The sequence below is a fragment of the Coregonus lavaretus genome, assembly GCF_964263955.1.
Source record: "Coregonus lavaretus genome assembly, chromosome: 13".
Taxonomy (NCBI): domain Eukaryota; kingdom Metazoa; phylum Chordata; class Actinopteri; order Salmoniformes; family Salmonidae; genus Coregonus; species Coregonus lavaretus.
Window position 1 is genome coordinate 35,605,596 of NC_140000.1, and position 26,341 is coordinate 35,631,936.

Consider the following 26,341-nt stretch of genomic DNA (forward strand, 5'->3'; position numbering starts at 1 on the left):
TGTATGGGTGGTCCCGGGGATCAAACCCACTACCTTGGCGTTACAAGCGCCGTGCTCTACCAGCTGAGCTACAGAGGACCACGTTTGCCCCCTCTCTAATTTCATACCCAACTGCATTCAAGTCCAGCATTAGAGTTGATGGAGTCACAGGCATGAAGTCAGTTTAATGTATGTGTGCACACACGTTTACTGCAATGAAATTTGTACGCTAATGTTTGTATGTGTGTTGGAGTGCCTTGTGAGTGTGTATTGGTGTGTGTGTTTATTGGAATGCAGCTCCTTTCCCTATCTAAGCATCCAGGGTGATTGCTCAGTAGGCAGGAGAGTAAGGACCCTTCTCCTGGGCTGAATGAAGAGGCCTCAAGGCTTTAGACTGCCACTCTGAGTGGGTGTTCACTCCTCCTCCTCAGGCCAGCTTAGTCAAAGCAGCAACACGGTAACGGTTGCCAACCCACTCTCAAACCCATGGCTGGTGGTGGCCGTTGAGAGGATCTCACAAACAGATGCACTGGACTGGACATCTGGTGAAATGTGTTGTTTAGCAAAACGAGATATCATTGTTTGTGATACTACAGTACTACAATAGGTTATTATTGCAGTTTTTTTCAATCTCTTTGGCACATTTTTCAGATGTAAGTGGCATATTTTCAAAACTCTTAAGAACAAAACTCTAAACTGATAACACTTGTAATGCCCCCTATCTTATGTTTAGAACCTTTGATTGTGCATTCATTGGGGTTTTACACATCTTTCACCCCTGAGTGATTCATGCTAAATCAAGGTTTTCCATGAAATACCATGAGAACATTTAAGTTTAGTCACCAATACATCAGATAATGATAGACTAATAATTTAGTCATTTTAACTACCATTTAATCCAATAGCAAAAATACAAATTACACATTTCAAAACTGTTCTTTTTGAAGTGCCGAATAGAAACAATAGTAGATGGTAAATATAATTTTCCATACAGTATTTCACTACAACTTGACATGCATTTTTGTATATAATTTATATCCAATGGCAGGTTGTGAGCATCTTGAGAAACAGTCTTACAGTTTAATTATCCTTATACAGTACATACTGTCACAAGTGTAGAGAGGAGTAGGCAGTCGCAGGTTTAGAACAACTGAATTTATTAACGCACCATAGCTTAAAGTGGGACGAAACCCACAGTGCAAAATATAAAGTACTCAGGAAATAGTAGGAGAGATCCCTCTCAGGAAAACAAGCAACATATACAATGACCGACAAAGACAAATGACAGAGGGAGTATATACAGTGCTATGAAAAAGTATTTGCCCCCTCTCTAATTTTCTCTACTTTTGCATATTTGTGATACTGAATGTTATCAGATCTTCAACCAAAACCTAATATTAGATAAAGTGAACATAAGTGGACAAATAACACAACAATTACATATTTATTTCATAAACAAAGTTATGCAACACCCAATTCCCCTGTGTGAAAAAGTAATTGCCCCCTTACACTCAATAACTGGTTGTGCCACCTTTAGCTGCAATGACTCCAACCAAATGCTTCCTGTAGATGTTGATCAGTCTCTCACGTCGCTGTGGAGGAATTTTGGCCCACTCTTCCATGCAGAACTGCTTTAACTGAGTGACGTGTGGGTTTTCAAGCATGAACTGCTCGTTTCAAGTCCTGCCACAACATCTCAATTGGGATTAGGTCTGGACTTTGACTAGGCCATTTGGTTTTCGCCAGGCATTACTGGAACCATGTAGTCCAAAAAGTTATACTTTTGAATCATCTGTCCATAGAACGTTCTTCCAAGAGTCTTGATGATCATCCAGGTGCTTTTTGGCAAACTTGAGTCAACTTTTTGGACGAGATGGGTCCCATTATGCCTGGTGAAAACCAAACTCTGCATTCCACAGTAAGAACATCATACCAAAGGTCAAGCATGGTGGTGGTGGTGTGATGGTTTGGGGATGCTTTGCTGCCTCAGGACCTGGACGACTTGCCTTAATAGAAGGAACCATGAATTCTGCTCTGTATCAGAGAATTCTACAGGAGAATGTCAGACCATCCGTCTGTGAGCTGAAGCTGAAGCACAGCTGGGTCATGCAGCAAGACAATGATCCAAAACACACAATCAAGTCTACATGAAAATGGCTAAAAAGCAACAAATTGGACGTTTTGGAATGGCCTAGTCAAAATCCAGACCTAATCCCGATTGAGATGTTGTGGCAGGACTTGAAACGAGCAGTTCATGCTTGAAAACCCACACGTCACTGAGTTAAAGCAGTTTTGCATGGAAGAGTGGGCCAAAATTCCTCCACAGTGACGTGAGAGACTGATCAACAACTACAGGAAGCATTTGGTTGGAGTCATTGCAGCTAAAGGTGGCACAACCAGTTATTGAGTGTAAGGGGGCAATTACTTTTTCACACAGGGGAATTGGGTGTTGCATAACTTTGTTTATGAAATAAATGAAATAAATATGTAATTGTTGTGTTATTTGTTCACTTATGTTCCCTTTATCTAATATTAGGTTTTGGTTGAAGATCTGATAACATTCAGTATCACAAATATGCAAAAGTAGAGAAAATTAGGAAGGGGGCAAATACTTTTTCATAGCACTGTATATATACAGTGATAGAGTGGGGACTGGAACCAGGTGTGTGTAATGATGACGAGACAAGTCCGGGGTTGATGAGTGAAGGGCGTTAGCAGCAGGTTCGGTAGCAGCTAATAGGCTGGTGACGCCGAACGACTGAGCTGGACAGGAGGGGGTGCCAAAGCGAAGGCTGGTGTGACAGTACCCCCACCCCCCCGAGGCAGGGCGCCACCGACCTTGGGGACGACCCCGGAGACGCGGTGCGGGTCGGGCAGGACGACGCCTGTGGAAATCCCGAATTAGATAACGGTCCAGGACGTCCCGCGCCGGAACCCAGCACCGCTCTTCGTGACCGTACCCCTCCCAGTCGACCAGGTACTGGAGAGACCCCCCACGATGCCTTGAGTCCACCAGGCTGCGGACGGAGTACGCCGGGGCTCCCTCAACGTCCAAGGGAGGGGGAGGTGCGTCATGGGGTCCAGCAGTAGCCAGGGGACCAGCTGCCACCGGCCTGAGGAGAGATACATTATATGAGGGTGAGATACGGTAATTGACAGGGAGCTCTTCTTCACGAAAAAGGAATCCTTGGGCCTCCTGGATGTAGACCTCCATGGCTTCAGTCTCTGCATGTAAGAGAGGGTAGATGTGCCCCCGCAGGAGGGTAGAACCAGGCAGTAGGTCGATAGTGCAGTCCCATGGGTGATGAATGGGCAGGCATGTGGCACGAGCCTTTGAAAAATCCACCTGTACGTCCCGGTATTTCTCCGGGATAGGGACGTGGGTGGCCTGGTCCGGACTTTCCACGAAGGTGGCACAGATAGACACAGAGAGACCTCCTCTGACACTCCTGTGACCAACCCAACAACCACCTCTCTGTCCACGATATGCTGGGGTTATGCAACTGTAACCAGGGGTGTGCAGGAGAGTCTAAGATGAGGAACGTGATGCGTTCATGGAGGTTGTAATCAACTGTGAGTGAAATGGGAATCGTGGTCTGGCTCACCAGTCCTGTTCCTAGTTGTCTAGGGCATGGACTGGGATAGGGGGTTGTAACGGGACTAGAGGAATGCGTAATGATAAGGCCACTGACCGGTCTAGGAAATTACCCGCAGCACCTGAGTCCACTAGGGCAGGACTCAGTGGGGAACCAGGATAGTCTGGGAATGAGCTGGGTGGACAGAGAGGAGCAAGGCACATCCACGCCTACCTGGGAAGGTGCAGGAGCGCTCCCCGGCCTGTCGCTTCCTCACCTGGTTCTCCTTCTGTGACAGGTGTTCCAGGGGTGGTCCGACTCCCCGCAGTAGGAGCAGAGACCCTGTTGACGGCGGCGTTGATGTTCCTCTGGGGGAAGGTGCATCGTGCACACCTCCATGGGCTCAGTCTCGCTGGAGGTTCCTGGGAGAGACCCGAACCCCTGCGATGGCGACGACGGGCGGAGATTATCCAGGCGGATGGCCATGACGATGAGCTGGTCCAGCGTGAGGTCCTCATCGCGACAGGCCAGCTCGGTCTGGACGTCCGCCTGTAGCCCGCTGCGGAAAACCATCAACAGGGCCTGGTCGTTCCAGCCAGTGGAAGTAGCCACTGTCCAGAAATCCAGAGCGTACTCAGATGCTGTCCTGGACCCCTGGCGCAGATGGAGGAGACGCTCACCTCCCTCTCGGCCCTCTGTTGGGTGGTCGAAAACGGCATGGAAGAGTTTAGTGAAGCGCTCATAGGACTGTACTTCTGGACCGTCCCTCTCCCAGATGGCGTGCGCCCACTCCAGAGCCCGGCCTGTCAGCACTGAAATCACCAAGGCCATGATGTGCAAGGTGGAGGTCACACTGCAGGAGAAACCTCCTACAGAGAGCTGGGGTGCCGTAAAACCGCTCCAGGAGGGGCAGGTGGACGTTGCTGATCGGACCGGGTGATGTAGATGGTGGTGGCGTGGCTGGAACGACCGTGAGGAGCTGGGAAGGTGGAGGTGTAGCCTGCAGTTGGCGTACGGTCCGGATCACATTGTCCATGGCAGTCCCAAGGTGCTCCAGGCACAAGTCGTTCACTCCTACAGAGGAGAGGTGGAGATGTCCTGCTGCCTCCTGTTTTCTTGGGTCGGTCATTCTGTCACAAGTGTAGAGAGGAGTAGGCAGGTGGCAGTCGCAGGTTTAGAACTACTGAATTTATTAAAGCGGGACGAAACCCACAGTGCAAGATATAAAGTACTCAGGAAATAGTAGGAGAGATCCCTCTCAGGAAAACAAGCAACATATACAATGACCGACAAAGACAAATGACAGAGGGAGTATATATACAGTGATAGAGTGGGGATTGGAACCAAGTGTGTGTAATGATGATGAGACAAGTCCGGGGTTGATGAGTGAAGAGCGTTTGCCAGCAGCAGGTTCGGCAGCAGCTAGAAGGCCGGCGACGCCGAACGCCTGAGCTGGACAGGAGGGGGAGCCAAAGCGAAGGCTGGTGTGACACATACTTAGGACAAATCATCAGAAATAGAGGTATTGTAAAGCAGTTGGCTACTTTAAAAATGTGTTGTATGTCATTTCTGCCCCATGCAACATTGTACAAGATCACTCTGCTTGAAATTCATCAGCTTATCAATGAAATTCAGAAAATGAGTATAATATATTGTTATATACAACCCAGGTATTTCAGCAGTGCATTGTACACTACAGTATAATTCCAAATGGTAGCACATAGTGTGACTATTTGCACTTTGTCCTACGTATTGAAGCACACTGGCTGATGGAGAATGATAATGTAGTATTTACAGCCACATCCATATATGATTTGGTTTTACCTTCCAACATAAATTGATGTAAAATGTATATATTTATGAGGTACAAATATATATTTTTCAGTGTTCAGCAGTTATCAAACTATATACGTTAACAAGGCAATACATCATTTTGGTTCAGTAGTTATCAGTTTTGATTAGTGATTGTTAAATGAAGTTTTGGGCAAAAAGGCAGACTCAGCTCCATCATTCATTGAATCATCACAAAAACCGACTGATATTGCCAACAACTTTAATGATTTTTTTCATTGGCAAGATTAGCAAAATTAGGCATGACATGCCAGCAACAAACGTTGACACTACACATCCAAGTATATCTGACCAAATTATGAAAGACAAGCATTGTAACTTTGAATTCCGTAAAGTGAGTGTGGAAGAGGTGAAAAAAGTATTGTTGTCTATCAACAATGACAAGCCACCGGGATCTGTCAACTTGTATGTAAAATTACTGAGGATAATAGCGGACGATATTACCACTCCTATTTGCCATACAGGGGGGAGAACAAGTATTTGATACACTGCCGATTTTGCAGGTTTTCCTACTTACAAAGAATGTAGAGGTCTGTCATTTTTATCATATGTACACTTCAACTGTGAGAGACGGAATCTAAAACAAAAATCCAGAAAATCACATTGTATGATTTTTAAGTAATTAATTTGCATTTTATTGCATGACATAAGTATTTGATCACCTACCAACCAGTAAGAATTCCGGCTCTCACAGACCTGTTAGTTTTTCTTTAAGAAGCCCTCCTGTTCTCCACTCATTACCTGTATTAACTGCACCTGTTTGAACTCGTTACCTGTATAAAAGACACCTGTCCACACACTCAATCAAACAGACTCCAACCTCTCCACAATGGCCAAGACCAGAGAGCTGTGTAAGGACATCAGGGATAAAATTGTAGACCTGCACAAGGCTGGGATGGGCTACAGGACAATAGGCAAGCAGCTTGGTGAGAAGGCAACAACTGTTGGCGCAATTATTAGAAAATGGAAGAAGTTCAAGATGACGGTCAATCACCCTCGGTCTGGGGCTCCATGCAAGATCTCACCTCGTGGGGCATCAATGATCGTGAGGAAGGTGAGGGATCAGCCCAGAACTACACGGCAGGACCTGGTCAATGACCTGAAGAGAGCTGGGACCACAGTCTCAAAGAAAACCATTAGTAACACACTACGCCGTCATGGATTAAAATCCTGCAGCGCACGCAAGGTCCCCCTGCTCAAGCCAGCGCATGTCCAGGCCCGTCTGAAGTTTGCCAATGAGGAGGAATGGGAGAAGGTCATGTTGTCTGATGAGACAAAAATAAAGCTTTTTGGTCTAAACTCCACTCGCCGTGTTTGGAGGAAGAAGAAGGATGAGTACAACCCCAAGAACACCATCCCAACCGTGAAGCATGGAGGTGGAAACATCATTCTTTGGGGATGCTTTTCTGCAAAGGGGACAGGACGACTGCACCGTATTGAGGAAAGGATGGATGGGGCCATTTATCGCGAGATCTTGGCCAACAACCTCCTTCCCTCAGTAAGAGCATTGAAGATGGGTCGTGGCTAGGTCTTCCAGCATGACAACGACCCGAAACACACAGCCAGGGCAACTAAGGAGTGGCTCCGTAAGAAGCATCTCAAGGTCCTGGAGTGGCCTAGCCAGTCTCCAGACCTGAACCCAATAGAAAATCTTTGGAGGGAGCTGAAAGTCCGTATTGCCCAGCGACAGCCCCGAAACCTGAAGGATCTGGAGAAGGTCTGTATGGAGGAGTGGGCCAAAATCCCTGCTGCAGTGTGTGCAAACCTGGTCAAGACCTACAGGAAACATATGATCTCTGTAATTGCAAACAAAGGTTTCTGTACCAAATATTAAGTTCTGCTTTTCTGATGTATCAAATACTTATGTCATGCAAGTGGCGCAGTGGTCTAAGGCACTGCATCGCAGTGCTAGCTGTGCCACTAGAGATCCTGGTTTGAATCCAGGCTCTGTCGTAGCCGGCCGCGACCGGGAGACCCATGGGGCGGCGCACAATTGGCCCAGCGTCATCCAGGGTAGGGGAGGGAATGGCCGGCAGGGATGTAGCTCAGTTGGTAGAGCATGGCGTTTGCAACGCCAGGATTGTGGGTTCGATTCCCACAGGGGGCCAGTATGAAAAATAAAAAAATTATGTATGCACTCACTAACTGTAAGTCGCTCTGGATAAGAGTGTCTGCTAAATGACTAAAATGTAAATGTCAAATGTTAATTACTTAAAAATCATACAATGTGATTTTCTGGATTTTTGTTTTAGATTCCGTCTCTCGCAGTTGAAGTGTACCTATGATAAAAATTACAGACCTCTACATGCTTTGTAAGTAGGAAAACCTGCAAAATAAATGTAAAGTGAATATTGCATTTTGAAAAGCAGATGCAGTACTTAGATTGAATATGTATCCAAACTAAATGAGTGATTTGGTGCAGTAAACAAGTGACTTTGTGAATGTATCTGTTGTACTCAGTCAATTGAAAATGTGCTTAGAGTTTTGAAACACGAGCCTTTTTGATTATCTTTTTAGATTTTTGTGCTTCAAATTGTAAAGATGTACGACATACTTGTGAAAATCATTCCCAAAAGAAGGAGATGTTTTGACTGGACATTGTTGCCTCATTGAAAGTAGAATTAGCGATAGAACCAATGTGTGCACTGATCTTTTTTGGGGTCATAAATGGACCTTTTACCTAATTTACAGCCACAAATAATGTACTTGTAAAGAGTTTTTTTCTCCAATTTGAGCTAAAGTGGTTTGTATATCCCTCTTTCCTGTTATTTACTCAGTTGTTTATGAAATGCAGCTATGTCTGGAGCCAGTGCCACAAATTGCACTGGCTCCAGACAGAGGCATTCTCTCTGCTCTGTGAGTTAAGTCACAGATGACAAAAGACTTAGTCACACCTGCAGTAACAATCACAAGTCCCCTGTACGTTCATGCGTGTGTGCGTGCATGTGTGTGTGTATACTGTATGTGCTTCTGTATACGTATCTGTATATGTGTGTGTATGTGTGTGCCTGTCTGTTTGTGTTACACACCCGTCCATTGCGAAGTTCCTTAGAATTATCCTCAAGAGTGGACAGATGTTTTTAGTTTTGTTTGTTTACAAACCCATATTCCATTTGAATTCAATCCCAGGTCTCATTTCGTGTCAACAGAGAGGAACACATTTTATCTCTCAGCAGTTTAGGTAAGTGGACAACTCTGGCTATTTCAGTAGTCACTTCTCAGCGTTGTTTTTGCTGTGAACCAAATTTAGTCATAGACTGTTCTCTCTGCTACCGCACGGCAAGCAGTACAGGAGTGCCAAGTCTAGGTCCAAAAGGCTTCTTAACAGCTTCTACCCCCAAGCCATAAGACTCCTGAACAGCTAATCATGGCTACCCGGACTATTTGCATTGTCCCCCCCACCCCCCACCCCACCCCCTCTTTTACGCTGCTGCTACTCTGTTTATTATTTTTATTTTTATTTTTATTTCACCTTTATTTAACCAGGTAAGCCAGTTGAGAACAAGTTCTCATTTACAACTGCGACCTGGCCAAGATAAAGCAAAGCAGTGTGATAAAAACAACAACACAGAGTTACATATGGGGTAAAACAAAACATAAAGTAAAAAAATACAACAGAAAATATATATACAGTGTGTGCAAATGTAGCAAGTTATGGAGATAAGGCAATAAATAGGCTATAGTACAAAATAATTACAATTAGTATTAACACTGGAGTGATAGATGTGCAAGAGATGATGTGCAAATAGAGATACTGGTGTGCAAATGAGCAAAATAAATAACAATATGGGGATGAGGTAGTTGGGTGGGCTAATTTCAGATGGGCTGTGTATAGGTGCAGTGATCGGTAAGGTGCTCTGACAACTGATGCTTAAAGTTAGTGAGGGAGATAAGAGTCTCCAGCTTCAGAGATTTTTGCAATTTGTTCCAGTCATTGGCAGCAGAGAACTGGAAGGAATGGCGGCCAAAGGAGGTGTTGGCTTTGGGGATGACCAGTGAGATATACCTGCTGGAGCGCATACTACGGGTGGGTGTTGCTATGGTGATCAATGAGCTAAGATAAGGCGGGGATTTGCCTAGCAGTGATTTATAGATGGCCTGGAGCCAGTGGGTTGGCGACGAATATGTAGTGAGGACCAGCCAACAAGAGCGTACAGGTCACAGTGGTGGGTAGTATATGGGGCTTTGGAGACAAAACGGATGGCACTGTGATAGACTACATCCAATTTGCTGAGTAGAGTGTTGGAGGCTATTTTGTAAATGACATCGCCGAAGTCAAGGATCGGTAGGATAGTCCGTTTTACGAGGGCATGTTTGGCAGCATGAGTGAAGGAGGCTTTGTTGCGAAATAGCAAACCGATTCTATATTTAACTTTGGATTGGAGATTCTTAATGTGGGTCTGGAAGGAGAGTTACAGTCTAACCAGACACCTAGGTATTTGTAGTTGTCCACATACTCTAGGTCAGACCCGTCGAGAGTAGTGATTCTAGTCGGGTGGGCGGGTGCCAGCAGCGTTCGATTGAAGAGCATTCATTTAGTTTTACTAGTGTTAAAGAGCAGTTGGAGGCTACTGAAGGAGTGTTGTATGGCATTGAAGCTCGTTTGGAGGTTTGTTAACACAGTGTCCAATGAAGGGCCAGATGTATACAAAATGGTGTCGTCTGCGTAGAGGTGGATCTGAGAGTCACCAGCAGCAAGAGCGACATCATTGATATACACAGAGAAAAGAGTCGGCCCAAGAATTTAACCCTGTGGTACCCCCATAGAGACTGCCATAGGTCCAGACAACAGGCCCTCCGATTTGACACATTGAACTCTATCTGAGAAGTAGTTGGTGAACCAGGCGAGGCAGTCATTTGAGAAACCAAGGCTATTTAGTCTGCCAATAAGAATGCGGTGGTTGACAGAGTCGAAAGCCTTGGCCAGGTCGATGAAGACGGCTGCACAGTACTGTCTATTATCGATCGCGGTTATAATATCGTTTAGGACCTTGAGCGTGGCTGAAGTGCACCCATGACCAGCTCGGAAACCGGATTGCATAGCGGAGAAGGTACGGTGGGATTCGAAATGGTCGGTGATCTGTTTGTTAACTTGGCTTTCAAAAACTTTCGAAAGGCAGGGCAGGATGGATTTAGGTCTGTAACAGTTTGGATCTAGAGTGTCACCCCCTTTGAAGAGGGGGATGACCGCAGCAGCTTTCCAATCTCTGGGGATCTCAGACGTTACCAAAGAGAGGTTGAACAGGCTAGTAATAGGGGTTGCGACAATTTCGGCGGCTAGTTTTAGAAAGAAAGGGTCCAGATTGTCTAGCCCAGATGATTTGTAGGGGTCCAGATTTTGCAGCTCTTTCAGAACATCAGCTGTCTGAATTTGTGTGAAGGAGAAGCAGGGGGGGCATGGGCAAGTTGAAGCGGAGGGTGCAGAGCTGGTGGCCGGGGTAGTGGTAGCCAGGTGGAAAGCATGGCCAGCCGTAGCAAAATGCTTGTTGAAATTCTCGATTATTGTAGATTTATCGGTGGTGATAGTGTTTCCTAGCCTCAGTGCAGTGGGCAGCTGGGAGGAAGTGCTCTTATTCTCCATGGACTTTACAGTGTCCCAAAACTTTTTGGAGTTAGTGCTACAGGATGCAAATTTCTGTTTGAAAAAGTTAGCCTTTGCTTTCCTAACTGCTTGTGTATATTGGTTCCTAACTTCCCTGAAAAGTTGCATATCGCGGGGGCTATTTGATGCTAATGCAGTACGCCACAGGATGTTTTTGTGCTGGTCAAGGGCAGTCAAGTCCGAGGAGAACCAGGGGCTATATCTGTTCTTAGTTCTGTATTTTTTGAATGGGGCATGTTTATTTAAGATTGAGAGGAAATTACTTTTAAAGAACAACCAGGCATCCTCTACTGACGGAATGAGATCTATATCCATCCAGGATACCTGGGCCAGGTCAATTAGGAAGGCCTGCTCGCTGAAGTGTTTTAGGGAGCATTTGACAGTGATGAGGGGTGGTTGTTTGACCGCGGACCTGTTACAGACGCAGGCAATAAGGCAGTGATCGCTGAGATCCTGGTTGAAGACAGCGGAGGTGTATTTAGAGGGTAAGTTAGTCAGGATGATATCTATGAGGGTACCCATGTTTACGGATTTAGGGTTGTACCTGGTAGGTTCGTTGATAATTTGTGTGAGATTGAGGGCATGTAGTTTGGATTGTAGGATGGCCGGGGTGTTAAGCATCTCCCAATTTAGGTCACCAAGCAGTACGAACTCTGAGGATAAATGGGGGGCAATCAGTTCACATATGGTGTCCAGGGCACAGCTGGGGGCTGAGGGGGGTCTGTAGCAAGCGGCAACAGTGAGAGACTTATTTCTGGAAAGGTGGATTTTTAGAAGTAGAAGCTCAAACTGTTTGGGCACAGACCTGGATAGTATGATAGAGCTCTGCGGGCTATCTCTACAGTAGATTGCAACTCCACCCCCTTTGGCAGTTCTATCTAGACAGAACATTTTATAGTTGGGGATGGAAATTTCAGAATTTTTGGTGGCCTTCCTAAGCCAGGATTCAGACACTGCTAGAACATCAGGGTTGGCGGAGTGTGCTAACGCAGTGAATAACTCAAACGTAGGAAGGAGGCTTCTGATATTTACGTGCAGAAAACCAAGGCTTTTACGGTTACAGAAGTCAACAAATGATAGCTCCTGGGGAGTAGGAGTGATACTGGGGGCTGCAGGGCCTGGGTTAGCCTCTACATCACCAGAGGAACAGAGGAGGAGTAGAATAATGATACCACTAAAGGCTTTAAGAACTGGTTTTCTAGTGCGTTGGGTACAGAGAATAAAGGGGGCAGATTTCCGGGCGTTGTAGAAAAGATTCAGGGCATTATGTACAGAAAAGGATATGGAAGGATATGAGTACAGTTGAGGTAAACCTAAGCGTTGGGTAACAATGAAAGAGATAGCATCACTGGAGGCACCGATTGAGCCGGTCTCGGCGTGTATGGGGGGTGGAACAAAGGAACTATTTGAGGCAGTTTGAGAGGGACTTGGGGTTCTACAGTGAAATTGTATAATAAGAACTAACCCAAACAGCAATAGACAAGGCATATTGACATGGGAGAGAGGCATAAAGCAATCACAGGTGTTATTAGAGAGAGCTAAGACAACAACTGGTAAACTTTGGGCTGAGGCTAAACAGAATAAACAGGACAGGGTACCGTGTAAAGGAACAGTCCAGCAGGCATCAGCTGTGCAGCTGAGTGATCATAAGGTCCAGCGAACAGCAATATGTGAGTCCGAGAGCAGTTCAAATTGGGTAGGAAGCACAGTTGTAGTTTGCGTGTGCTAGCGGGCCGGGGCTAGCAGATGGATCTTCGTGGTCGACGTCGTAACGGGAAGCCTGTTGAAACCACATCAGACGATTTTGTCGGCAAACCAGTCGTGTTGGATCGGCGGGGCTCAGTGTCAACACTAGGAGGTCCCGTCCGGTTGAAAGAGAGGTAGATAGCCGGGAGATGGGCCTGGCTCGAGGCTAGCTCAAGGCTAACTGGTGCTGCTAAGGGGCAATAGTAATTAGCCAACAACAGGTTGCAGCTAGCTGGTTGCGATGATCCGGCGCTAGGGTCCAGTGATTCCGGCAGAAAGTCCGATATGCTCTGGGTCGATAGCACGCTGTGCAGACTGGCCGACGAATTGTCCAGGCTAGAGCTAGAGCTGGCTGGTGGGTAGTGCCACGGACAATGGTGAAGACGCTAACGGTGGCTAATAGCAAGTAGCCATTCAGTTGCAGCTAGACTAGTTTCAGCCTCTTCACCATTCTTCAAGGTTCTTGATAAAAGTTATAAAGAAATAATAGAATCCTTTCCACGTTGGGTGAGGCGGGTTGCAGGAAAGTATATTTAGTTAAAGAATGAAAAGTAAAATTGAGAAATATATACAAAATAGACAAAAAAACTAGAAACTGGCTATTTACACTAGGACACAGAAAAAAAACACGACCGCACTGCTACGCCATTATTATGTCACAATAACTCTACCCACATGTACATATTACCTCAATCACCTCAACTAACCGGTGCCCCCGCACATTGACTCTGTACCTGCACCCCCTGTATATAGCCTCCCTACTGTTATTTTATTTTACTGCTGCTCTTTAATTATTTTTTACTTATCTATTTTTTACTTAACACTTATTTTTCTTAAAACTGCATTGTTGGTTAAGGGCTTGTAAGCATTTCACTATAAGGTCTACACCTGTTGTATTCGGCGCATGTGGCAAATAACATTTGATACAGGCTTGTTGAGGAATTATTAAGGTATGGATATAGAGAAACTGTTTGTGAAATGGTGGACCTCTGAGATATGTGACTCCTCTTCTCCAGTGTGTACTGTACTGCTGGGTGTAAGGATGTGACAGGGGACATCTGTGGTCACTCTGAGCAGGGTTACAGAGATGTGAGTATACTGCCTCAGCTCCAGTTTCACTCCCTCATCAACTCAGCCTTGTGATAATGACATCGGTTGCAATGTTCACTTGAGGAAGGCTTAACAGTGGAGAGATGCAAACGTTTATTGAAACTATTTGTTCTCTCTCTCTTTCTCTCATTCTCTCTCTCAATCTCTCTCTCTCTCTCTCTTTCTCTCACAAACACACACACACATTCCCTCACCTCACCCAGACGTCAGTGTTGTGCAAAGCTGCGGTCCATGCCGGGGTGGTGTCAGACAACGTAGGAGGACAGATCACTGTGACCCGTGGGATGAGTCCAGCTTTGCCAACGGCATTCTGTCCAAGATGTATGTTTCCATCCACATCATATTGAAAGGGGTTTGGGAGGAAGGGATGCATATTCATTATTCATGATGGCATACTGTGTTCATATTTGCTGTATTCAGAAAGGTAACATTTCATGTAATCTGTTAGCACTCCAGGACCTCTGTAGGGGTTATTGGGGAGATGAAATGTGGGCCACTTACTGTAAATGGATCCGCTCTTGCTTATGGTATATAGGGATGCCATTCATGAACATTGTTGTTTTGACAGGGGATCACTGTCTGAATAGAAGCTGGTCTTCAGCAAAGGTAAATGGAACCAGGAGATATAATGCCAGACTGAATTAGCTGTTCAAGTCATTATTGCAAGTTATCTTCCTCTGCATCTTCCTCTGCAGTTCCAGGTATAAGCGGCATAAGCGGTGCAATTTCGAAATTTTGTTGTGTATCGGCAGTTTTTATTTTGTTATGTCAGTCAGACAGTCACTCAATTAGTGTAATTTTTTCAATTGGCAGTTAGTCTAGCCAGCTAACTAAACTTGTAGTAATCATGTCCGAATACCGACCAGGCACGCAGGGGTCCCCCATTTATTGTGTTAGTCATTCTCACTCAGATATCATATTAACATGGCATAAGTCATTAAAAAATATGTAGAATTGCAGGAAATGTGCTTTAAAACTGCAACGTTTTCTCTACGCCCCATAGCAAACTGTGCAGAATTTCACTCCAACAGAGTGTAATGATGAACTGACTGTTTCTGGTTTCAATGCATCTTCCATCTGGAGAGAAGTGAACAGACTGGGGCAGCTTGTATTATGGTCCCCTAAGAACATGGATGCCGAGGGACAGATACTACCCTGGGCATCAGACGGTAGTGACCGGGAGCCCTGGCTGGAGCTAGAGATTACAGACAAGAACAGTGTCACAGGTCAGTGAAAGGTTATGAGGTGATGTTGTTCTCCTCTCATGGCCAAAATATAATTAGCTTTGAGTGGTTATTAAAATGAAAATATGAAGATAGAAACCACTGCTTTTTCATTGAACTCACAATACTATTTTGCTGATTTCAAAACTATTGAGTTTGGTGGTCCGGTACCTCCGGCTGCAGCCCCAGAGCTGGCAAGGTAGGGCCTCAGCACACGTCCAAGTCCTGGGCTGCCCTCTCCCCAAGATCCACCCCAGGCCTCGCTCCGCTGGGGGTAAGGCTCAACCATACATTCCAGATAAAAACAGTCTAGAAAATGTGAATACTACATGCTCTTTGCAACTGAGCCACTAGAATAAACTTTCCATTTTATTGTACGGCAAATTGCAATTGTGGCATCAGCAAGAGAGAATGTAGCTTGTATGCTGGATGCCATTCATATCATATCCTCCAACTCTCTCTATAGGATATCCATCCTTAAAAGTTGATGTTAGCACAACACCTCTCCCCAATCCAGTCCCCACAGAGGGCCCTGTTATCATAAAGGACTCAAGCCTGAGTATGTACCTAATTTGTTCAAACCCCTAAAAGTCTAAGCCTTTCGGGGATCATTTTGCTATTTGAGTTTGAATTTTAGGAGATTAGGTATCCATTTTTTATTTTATTATTATTATTTGATTAAACATTTAATAGAAACACATAGAATAACGTATTCATACATGGCAAAACAGATAGTAATAAAAATAATCTAAAGGAAGTTTGTTTTGAAGTTGTCACGCACGTTGACTGATGACTCGTGGAACCAAGGCGCAGCGTGATAAGCGTACATATTTATTGATACACAACACACGAACAAAACGAAACGATACGTGAAGTCCTGAGGTTACACACACCAAACCTTTACGGATCAAGATCCCACAAACTAACTGGTGCCAACAGGCTGCCTAAGTATGGTCCCCAATCAGAGACAACGAGCTACAGCTGCCTCTGATTGGGAACCACCCTGGTCAACATAGATCTAAACGATCTAGAACAAAAAACATAGAAAACTAAACATAGAAAAATCCACACCCTGGCTCAACATTTAAGAGTCCCCAGAGCCAGGGCGTGACAGAAGTAAATGAATGGAAGTACTATCCTGATCGTTCTTTTATCTCTCTATTTTTTCTCTCTCATATTTAACCCCTTTTTTGGCACTAAACTACTTCCATATATACAGTACTTCCATTCATTTTTTTAAACTGGTACCAGGCTACCTTTAGACGAGTCTTGTGAGGCTTGTGGGCGTCCTCGATGGTGTGGTCATATTAGTGTGTAGCCCAAACTGTCCGGACGCTACAGACAGAAGTTGGCAGATCGGCGGTACTGACTTCAGACGAGTCTCATGACGCTTGTGGGGGTCGTAGAGCAAAATGCAGAACACCATCGTGTTCGTGTGAGTCTCATCTTTCCATATATTAGTTTGTAGCCCAAACAGACATTTTCGTGAAAAGACCGATTTTCGGGATGTCTCCTGGTCTGACAAACACTGCTGTAGCTCTGCCAACTTCCATCGCAGATGTGAAAGGCCGACATCGGTGGATGTGGTGGATTGAGATGCAGCCCATGCAAAACTGATATCTCTAGCTTAAACAGATGGATTTTGATGGGGATTTTTGTATTATGTTAATTAGATTTACACACGGATGCAGGCATTGACTCTAGGGTTTTTTAAAGTACTTCGTGTTTTTCAATTTGAACTGCAGCAGTTTTTGTGGAATTTAATTTGTATTTTATTGATCGGAATAAGCCTTGGGGCCACCATGCCTTTTATAACACCTGTAAAAATTGTTGTACAACAATATCGATTTTGATGTTAGAGTGCTTATATGCTTGACACTGGACTTCCTTCACATTGTTATAAAGCACATAGCTAATTAATAGTTTAAAGCTGGCCTTTCTTCAGCAGCGGCTGTTTGTTGTATTGACCATTCAGCCTAGCATGCTGATTGGTCCTCCTGTGCCCTGCAGGCTCCAATCAGCCAGTGATAGTGGTGGTGGGCGTGATCCTCGGACTGATCCTGTGTGTTAGTTGTCTGTTGGCTGGAGTCTGGTGGAATAGAAGGTATTGTAACACTATACCATATGTAGGTAGCAGTCCAACACCCCCTCACTGGCTATCCTCCCAATGCTTGATATTTTAATTTAGGCCTAGATTCAATCAGATCAAGTGTTAACATGCGATAGCTCACACCCGCATAGCTGGTGTTTTGGCGGTGTCGAAGGTGTAACTGCGTTAGAGCTGTCAAAATGGTGAGCGGCTGCTAGTGTGGTCATTGTTACAAAGCCATACCCATCCCACTCGTGTTAAATTCAGAACAAGAAAGTTGTCCACCTCGCGCGGATCTCAGATAATCTAGCCCTTAGCTGCCAACAAACACGCAGATAACACAAAAGTGTCCACATACTTTACAATGTTATTCTGACACAATATGGCAATGTTATGATATATAATTATGCTGTAGTTCGATTAATTAAATGTGTTGTCTTGTTGTCTTTTAAAGGAAAAAAGCTGCACACATGAAGAAGTATTCCTTACCCAAAGGTATTCTTGCGCATTGCTCACTGTTGTTTTACTCTTACTACTTTTCCAGGACCTCTCTGAGAGTGTTTTTGTCTCTGTCTGTCCAGTAGCCTCTCAGAGCTTCCAGGGGAAGAGCCCCCCCTGCTCCGACTCTGAGCTTATCTCCTACCCTCTAGAGCGGGGTGTCCATGACGCTTTACCTAACCCTCCTCTCAATGGTAAGAATGCACAAACAACCCAGCCTTTTCAACAGAGCATGCCAGTGAGGCTGGGTATATAACCTCAAGCTTTTCTTCATGATATGTATTACTCTGACCTTTCCTCTATCAGCTGCATGCCTGACCCTGAATTAGCTCTAGAATTGTTCTCATCTATTTTTATCTCTCTGGCAGACAAACACTCTCCCTTTAAATGCCTTAGAGTAAAAAATAGAACAAATCCTTGGTTCTCTATAGAACTTTCAGATCTTGTTATGATGATAAATCAGGGGCCAAGGCTAGAAAAACTGACTATAGCTGATCGATAGCTTTTCAAGGCAATTGAGAAATAGATGCAATTCCTCAATAAAGAAAGCTAAATCTAGGTACTTTCTAAGTTCTCAAATAAAATAAAATAACATTTTATTTGCCACATGCGCCGAATACAACAGGTGTAGACATTACAGTGAAATGCTTACTTACAAGCCCATAACCAACAATGCAGTTTAAGAAAAAAATTAAAATAGCAAATAATTAAAGAGCAGCAGTAAAATAAAATAACAGTAGGGAGGTTATATACAGGGGAAACCGGTACAGAGTCAATGTGCGGGGGCACATGTTAGTCGAGGTAATTGAGGTAATATGTACATGTGGGTAGAGTTAAAGTGACTATGCATAGATAATAAACAGAGTAGCAGCAGCATAAAAGAGGGGGTTGGGGTGGGGGGGGGGCAATGCAAATAGTCCGGTTAGCCATGATTAGCTGTTCAGGAGTCTTATGGCTTGGGGGTAGAAGCTGTTAAGAAGCCTTTTGGACCTAGACTTGGCGCTCCGGTACCGCTTGCCATGTGGTAGCAGAGAGAACAGTCTATGACTAGGGTGGCTGGAGTCTTTGATATTTTTTTAGGGCCTTCCTCTGACACCGCCTGGTATAGAGGTCCTGGATGGCAGGAAGCTTGGCCCCAGTGATGTACTGGGCCGTACGCACTACCCTCTGTAGTGCCTTGCGGTCAGATGCCGAGCAGTTGCCATACCAGGCAGTGATGCAACCAGTCAGGATGCTCTCGATGGTGCAGGTGTAGAACTTTTTGAGGATCTGAGGTCCCATGCCAAATCGTTTCAGTCTCCTGAGGGGGAATAGGCTTTGTCATGCCCTCTTCACGACTGTCTTGGTGTGTTTGGACCATGATAGTTTGTTGGTGATGTGGACACCAAGGAACTTGAAGCTCTCAACCTGTTCCACTACAGCCACCTCAATGAGAATGGGGGCGTGCTCAGTCCTCTTCTTTTTTCTGTAGTCCACAATCATCTCCTTTGTCTTGAGCACGTTGAGGGAGAGGTTGTTATCCTGGCACCACACGGCCAGGTCTCTGACCTCCTCCCTATAGGCTGTCTCATCATTGTCTGTGATCAGGCCTACCACTATTGTGTCATCGGCAAACTTAATGATGGTGTTGGAGTCGTGCCAGGCCATGCAGTCATGAGTGAACAGAGAGTACAGGAGGGGACTGAGCACGCACCCCTGAGGGGCCCCCGTGTTGAGGATCAGCGTGGCAGATGTGTTGTTACCTACCCTTATCACCTGGGGGCGGCCCGTCAGGAAGTCCAGGATCCAGTTGCAGAGGGAGGTGTTTAGTCCCAGGGTCCTTAGCTTAGTGATGTGCTTTGAGGGCACTATGGTGTTGAACGCTGAGCTGTAGTCAATGAATAGCATTCTCACATAGGTGTTCCTCTTCTCCAGGTGGGAAAGGGCAGTGTGGGGTGCAATAGAGATTGCATCATCTGTGGATCTGTTGGGTCGGTATGCAAATTATACTGGGTCTAGGGTTTCTGGGATAATGGTGTTGATGTGAGCCATGACCAGCCTTTCAAAGCACTTCATGGCTACAGACGTGAGTGCTACGGGTCAGTAGTCATTTATGCAGGTTATCTTAGTGTTCTTGGGCACAGGGACTATGGTGGTCTGCTTGAAACATGTTGGTATTACAGACTCAGTTAGGGACATGTTGAAAATGTCAGTGAAGACACTTGCCAGTTGGTCAGCACATGCTCGGAGTACACGTCCTGGTAATCCGTCTGGCCCTGCGGCCTTGTGAATGTTGACCTGTTTAAAGGTCTTACTCACATCGGCTACAGAGAGCTTGATCACATAGTCATCCGGAACAGCTGATGCTCTCATGCATGCTTCAGTGTAGCTTGCCTCGAAGCGAGCATAGAAGTGATTTAGCTCTTCTGGTGGGCTTGTGTCACTGGGCATCTCGCGGCTGTGCTTCCCATTGTAGTCTGTAATAGTTTTCAAGCCCTGCCACACCGACTAGCGTCAGAGCCGGTGTACTACGATTCCTGTATTGACTCTTTGCCTGTTTGATGGCTCGTCGGAGGGCATAGCGGGATTTCTTATAAGCGTGCGAGTCCCGCTCCTTGAAGGTGGCAGCTCTACCCTTTAGCTCAGTGCGGATTTTGCCTGTAATCCATGGCTTCAGGTTGGGGTATGTATGTACGGTCACTGTGGGGACGACGTCATCGATGCACTTATTGATGAAGCCAGAGACTGATGTGGTGTACTCCTCAATGTTATCGGAAGAATCCCGGAACATATTCCAGTCTGTGCTAGCAAAACAGTCCTGTAGCTTAGCATCTGCGTCATCTGACCACTTCCTTATTGACCGAGTCACTGGTGCTTCCTGCGTTAGTTTTTGCTTATAAGCAGGAATCAGGAGGATAGAGTTATGGTCAGATTTGCCAAATGGAGGGCGAGGGAGAGCTTTGTACATGTCTCTGTGTGTGGAGTAAAGGTGGTCTAGAGTTTTTTTCCTTCTGGTTGCACATTTAACATGCTGGTAGAAATGAGGTAGAACGGTTAATGCACTGAAGCGTGGAAATTCCTCTCCTTCCCTGCCTAAGCAAGTTGTCAGCATTTTATCTCAGCAGGCTTTTTATTTGAACAAAATGGTGGTTTAATTGACCCTGGTCAGCCAGTTTACTGCCTGCTCCTCTCCCAGCCTCTAGTTGGCTCGAAGGAAGTGCCGTCAACTTCTAGTGAATCTTCAGTCATTTACATTTACATTTACATTTTAGTCATTTAGCAGACGCTCTTATCCAGAGCGACTTACAGTTAGTGAATACATATTTTTTATACTGGCCCCCCGTGGGAATCGAACCCACAACCCTGGCGTTGCAAACGCCATGCTCTATCAACTGAGCTACATCCCTGCCGGCCATTCCCTCCCCTACCCTGGACAACGCTAGGCCAATTGTGCGCCGCCCATGAGTCTCCCGGTCGCGGCCGGCTGCGAGAGAGCCTGGATTCGAACCAGGATCTCTAGTGGCACAGCTAGCACTGCGATGCAGTGCCTTAGACCACTGCGCCACTCAGGAGTCAACCCTGGAGATCCCTTCAATCTCCACCGAGTTAGGTAAATCTGCTTTTAGTCTTTTTGCGTGTGGAATGATCTCCATAAGTCCTTAAAGTCCTTAAAGTCGTTAAGCGTTAGAGGGCCTTTTTACTGAAGAATGTGTGTGTTGCATATGATTGTGTTTTGCTTTTCGTGTTTTGTGTTTGCTTTTAATGTATTGTGTAATTGATGTGTATATACAGTTGAAGTCGGAAGTTTACATACACTTAGGTTGGAGTCATTAAAACTCCACAAATTTCTTGTTAACAAACTATAGTTTTGGCAAGTCGGTTAGGACATCTACTTTGTGCATGACACAAGTAATTTTTCCAACAATTGTTTACAGAGATTATTTCACTTATAATTCACTGTATCACAATTCCAGTGGGTCAGAAGTTTACATACACTAAATTGACTGTGCTTTAAACAGCTTGGAAAATTCCAGAAAATGATGTCATGGCTTTTGAAGCTTCTGATAGGCTAATAACATCATTTGAGTCAATCGGAGGTGTACCTGTGGATATATTTCAAGGCCTACCTTCAAACTCAGTGCCTCTTTGCTTGACATCATGGGAAAATCAAAATAAATCAGCCAAGACCTCAGAAAAAAAAGTAGACCTCCACAAGTATGGTTCATCCTTGGGAGCAATTTCCAAACACCTGAAGGTACCACGTTCATCTGTACAAACAATAGTACACAAGTATAAACACCATGGGACCACGCAGCCATCATACCGCTCAGGAAAGAGACGCGTACTGTCTCCTAGAAATGAACGTACTTTGGTGCAAAAAGTGCAAATCAATTCCAGAACAACAGCAAAGGACCTTGTGAAGATACTGGAGGAAACATGTACAAAAGTATCTATATCCTTAGTAAAACGAGTCCTATATCGACATAACCTGAAAGGCCGCTCAGTAAGGAAGAAGCCACTGCTCCAAAACAGCCATAAAAAAGACAGACTACGGTTTGAAACTGCACATGGGGACAAAGATCGTACTTTTTGGAGAAATTTCCTCTGGTCTGATGAAACAAAAATAGAACTGTTTGGACATAATGACCATCGTTGTGTTTGGAGAAAAAAGGTGGTAGCTTGCAAGCCGAAGAACACCATCCCAACCGTGAAGCACGGGGGTGGCAGCATCATGCTGTGGGGGTGCTTTGCTGCAGGAGGGACTGGTGCACAAAATAGATGGCATCATGAGGAAGGAAAATTATGTGGATATATTGAAGCAACATCTCAAGACATCAGTCAGGAAGTTCAAGCTTGGTCGCAAATGGGTCTTCCAAATGGACAATGACCTCAAGCATACTTCCAAAGTTGTGGCAAAATGGCTTAAGGACAACAAAGTCAAGGTATTGGAGTGGCCATCACAAAGCCCTGACCTCAATCCTATAGAAAATATGTGGGCAGAACTGAAAAAGCGTGTGCGTTCAAGGAGGCCTACAAACCTGACTCAGTTACACCAGGAGGAATGGGCCAACTTACTGTGGGAAGCTTGTGGAAGGCTACCCAAAACGTTTGACCCAAGTTAAACAATTTAAAGGCAATGCTACCAAATACTAATTGAGTGTATGTAAACTTCTGACCCACTGGGAATGTGATGAAAGAAATAAAAGCTGAAATAAATCATTCTCTCTACTATTATTCTGACATTTCACATTCTTAAAATAAAGTGGTGAGCCTAACTGACCTAAGACAGGGAATTTTTACTAGGATTAAATGTCAGGAATTGTGAAAACTGAGTTTAAATGTATTTGGCTAAGGTGTATGTAAACTTCCAACTTCAACTGTAGATATGTATAGTGTAATTGTTGTTTATTGATGTGTTCATTCAGGGCTCATCTGCGAAGACAGACTCCCTGCTTAAATAAACGTTAAATAAAATAGAAAATAGAAAGAAGACATGCAGTTGTCAGATGTTATCTTTTGCTATTTGTCAGATGATGTATTCACTGTAGACCAGGAGCCAGAAAGATAGGAGTTCCTTCTTCATAATCCTGAAATGAGAGAACCATGTCAAGCCTAGCCTGGTCCCATGTCTGTTTGTGCTGTAAGCCAACTCCTACGCTATACAGCACAAACAGATCCGGGACCAGGCTATCCTGCCAGGGCAACAGGACTACACATACACATCTCCCCCCGCTTACAATTGCTAGGCCAATGAATATTCACGTGGACTCATCTCATTGCTGTTCTGGACTGTTTCAATATTACTCAACATGTCAATTTTCCCACTCACATCAAGGGACACATATTTGATCTCGTCTGCTCTGTTGGCCTCAACCTAACTCATATTTCACCTTCTCAGTTCCCACTGTTTGACCACAAGATCCTTAATTTCTCTCTTCCCTCATACACACCCCACAACACTGACAAAAGTCTCATCTCCTTCTGCAACATCAAAGCTGTTAACCCCCTCCAACTCTCTGATGCCATCTGTTCTGCCCTGCCCCTTGACCACGCCCCCAACTCACCTGATGAACTAGCTGTCTAATTCAACACTGCTGTATCCGCCTCCCTCAACTCTCTGGCCCCTCCTTCCCCTCCTCCTCCCCCTGGTTTACCCCTAAGCTCCGTGCCCTGAAGCAAACTGGCCGCCTGAAGTGCCTGAGCAGGAAATCTGGGCTCACTGTCCACGCTAAAGCCTACAAACTCCACCTCTCCACCTACAGAGATACCCTCAGTGCTGCCAGGTCCGCCTACTTCTCCAACATCATCAACAGCTCCAATAAGAACTCCCGAACTCTGTTCTCCACTGTCAGCAAACTACTACTGAACTCTGCAACTCCTTCCTTCAGTTTTGCAAGGACAAGATCACCAAAATAAACTCATCACTGACTGATCAATCTCACTCAGCCGCCCCTACCCCTGTCAACCTCCCAACTGTCAACCCTGAAACCCGGCTCTCCGAATTCATCCCCCATTGACTCTCCCTATATCTCAAAACTCATCATGTCATCCAAGACTACAACCTGCTCCCGGGATCCCCTCCCCACTGTTCTCATCAAAGCCTGCCTGCCTGCTCTCTGTCCATATATCACACACATCGTCTACCTCTCCCTCGTCCACGGAACTGTCCTCTCCATCTACAAAACAGCTGCGGTCACCCCAATCTTTAAAAAGCCCCAACTGGACACCACCATTCTCAATAACTTCCGGCCCATTTCCAACCTCCCTTCAGGGCCTAAAATTAACACCCGCCACCTGCCAAATGCAGGTATCTTTTGGCATTGGTGGGTAAGAGGTTTATTTCACCAGCCACGTTGGAGGGTGGTCAGGGTTCAACAGTGCAAGCATTTCACTTGCATTTGTGTATAAAAATAGTAAAGTATGATCACATTTAAAGTAAAATAAATGCTGCAGTATCTGTTTTCAAAGTATTTCTGCCATTTTGTTTCATAGCTGGTAAATTAATCGCACAAGGTCAAAGAACTAAGAATCCTATATAGGCTATTCCACCTCGCGCTGAAAAACTGCCTGGCTGGGGGCTGTGCACACGTGAAAAGCTGAGTGAAATATTCATTTTTAGAAGAGCTGCGCACAGGCATAAAAGTTGGTTTAATTTATTTTAAACGAAAGTCTATTGAAGTGAGACTTTGTCCTTGTGTTTCTTGGCTATTTACATTGTTTTGTTCACAAGTTAGGTGGTTTTTCTATGTTTGAGTTTCAACTGTTAGGGAAGAGAAGACAACGCTTCTACTAGTCAGACTCAATCTCACAGACACAAACATGACTGGAGTCCGCTACCATGTAACCTCCCGCCCTTAAAGGGGCAGGGGAAAAATGATGTCTCATCTGTGATATTTGGTTAAAAGACTTGGGTCACAAAAAACGAAATTAAACAATATACCACATTACGTCTTACTAGTAATACATTTATTGTTTTAGAAACAATACAAAGCATGCTCATCCATTTTTTTGTGTTTTGTCAGTGTAATTTTAGCAAAATAAATCATATTTTGGGTGGTAAAAAATCTGAGTGGCTGGTATATTTTTTTATCTACCTGCCACAGTGGCTGGTGGACCAAAAAGTTACTTTTATGCCCTGCTCCCCTTCCTTGCTAAGACTCTGGAATGGATTGCTGCTTCCCAATTACAAACCCACCTGCTAATCGAGCCCTTCCAATCTGGTTTCCGCCACCTCCGCAGTACTGAAACTGCACTCCTCAAAGTTGTCAATGACCCCCTCACCTCTGCTGATGCTGGTGCCCTCAACATCCTGATTCTTCTTGACCTAAGTGCCGCTTTTGACACAGTGAGTCATCAGATCCTCCTCACCAGGCTTCAGGGTCTGGGTGTTGAGGGCACCGCACTCATGGCTACAATCATACCTCACAAACCGGACCCTCAGTGGCCACACCTCAGTCTCAGCGGAAGTTAAACAGGGTGTCCTCCAGGGCTCTGTGCTGGGCCCCTTACTCTTCATCATCTACATCCTCCCTCTTGGTCAGATCCTCCGTCACTTCAACCTTGACTTCCACTGCTATGCCGACGCCACCCAGATCTACCTCAGCACCAAATCCTTCCTCAACCCACATCTGACCCACATTGAATCCTGCCTCTCTGCAATAAAAACATGGATGCAACAAAACTTCCTCAAGTTCAACAGTGATAAAACGGAACTCCTCATCATAGGCACCAAATCCACCCTCACCAAAGCTGGCAACCTCCCCATTGACGACACCACTGTCTCTCCCTCCCCCCACGCATGTAACCTTGGCGTCATCTTGGACTCCACCCTCTTCCACCTGCGCAACATTGCCAAAGTCAAGTCCTCCCTCTCCCGTCCTGTTGCTGAAACCCTCATACATGCATTAATCTCCTTCCGTCTTGACTATTGCAACTCACTACTCTCCGGCATCAACTTAAGCTCCCTCGCTAGCAGGAGGTAAGCTTGGCTTCTTAGATGGTGTTGAGTAAAGCTTAAACCATGTATTTAGATTGTAGGTAGGTATTGTAGTTAGGTATTATAGGTAGTTTACTCAGGTAGTTATTGAAGGTTATTGTAGGTAATTATTGTAGGTAAGGACTGTATTCGGCGGACTCCGGCGAAGCACGAGGCTAGCCTACCCACTACTTGGACCAACAAAGCTAGCTA

General features: G+C 45.2%; 1 pseudogene across 1 annotated transcript in view; it reads left to right on the forward strand.

Moving 5' to 3' along the window:
• Positions 1-26,341, forward strand: part of LOC311140023 (discoidin, CUB and LCCL domain-containing protein 2-like) — a 47,406-nt pseudogene that overhangs the window by 14,740 nt on the left and 6,325 nt on the right. The window contains exons 3-14 of the transcript in view: positions 411-436; positions 2,806-2,956; positions 3,853-4,097; positions 4,330-4,490; positions 13,770-13,842; positions 14,067-14,184; positions 14,432-14,469; positions 14,895-15,360; positions 15,553-15,645; positions 17,097-17,190; positions 17,630-17,670; positions 17,757-17,867. The product of the transcript in view is annotated as a discoidin, CUB and LCCL domain-containing protein 2-like (transcript). The remainder of the gene's footprint in view (positions 1-410; positions 437-2,805; positions 2,957-3,852; positions 4,098-4,329; positions 4,491-13,769; positions 13,843-14,066; positions 14,185-14,431; positions 14,470-14,894; positions 15,361-15,552; positions 15,646-17,096; positions 17,191-17,629; positions 17,671-17,756; positions 17,868-26,341) is intronic.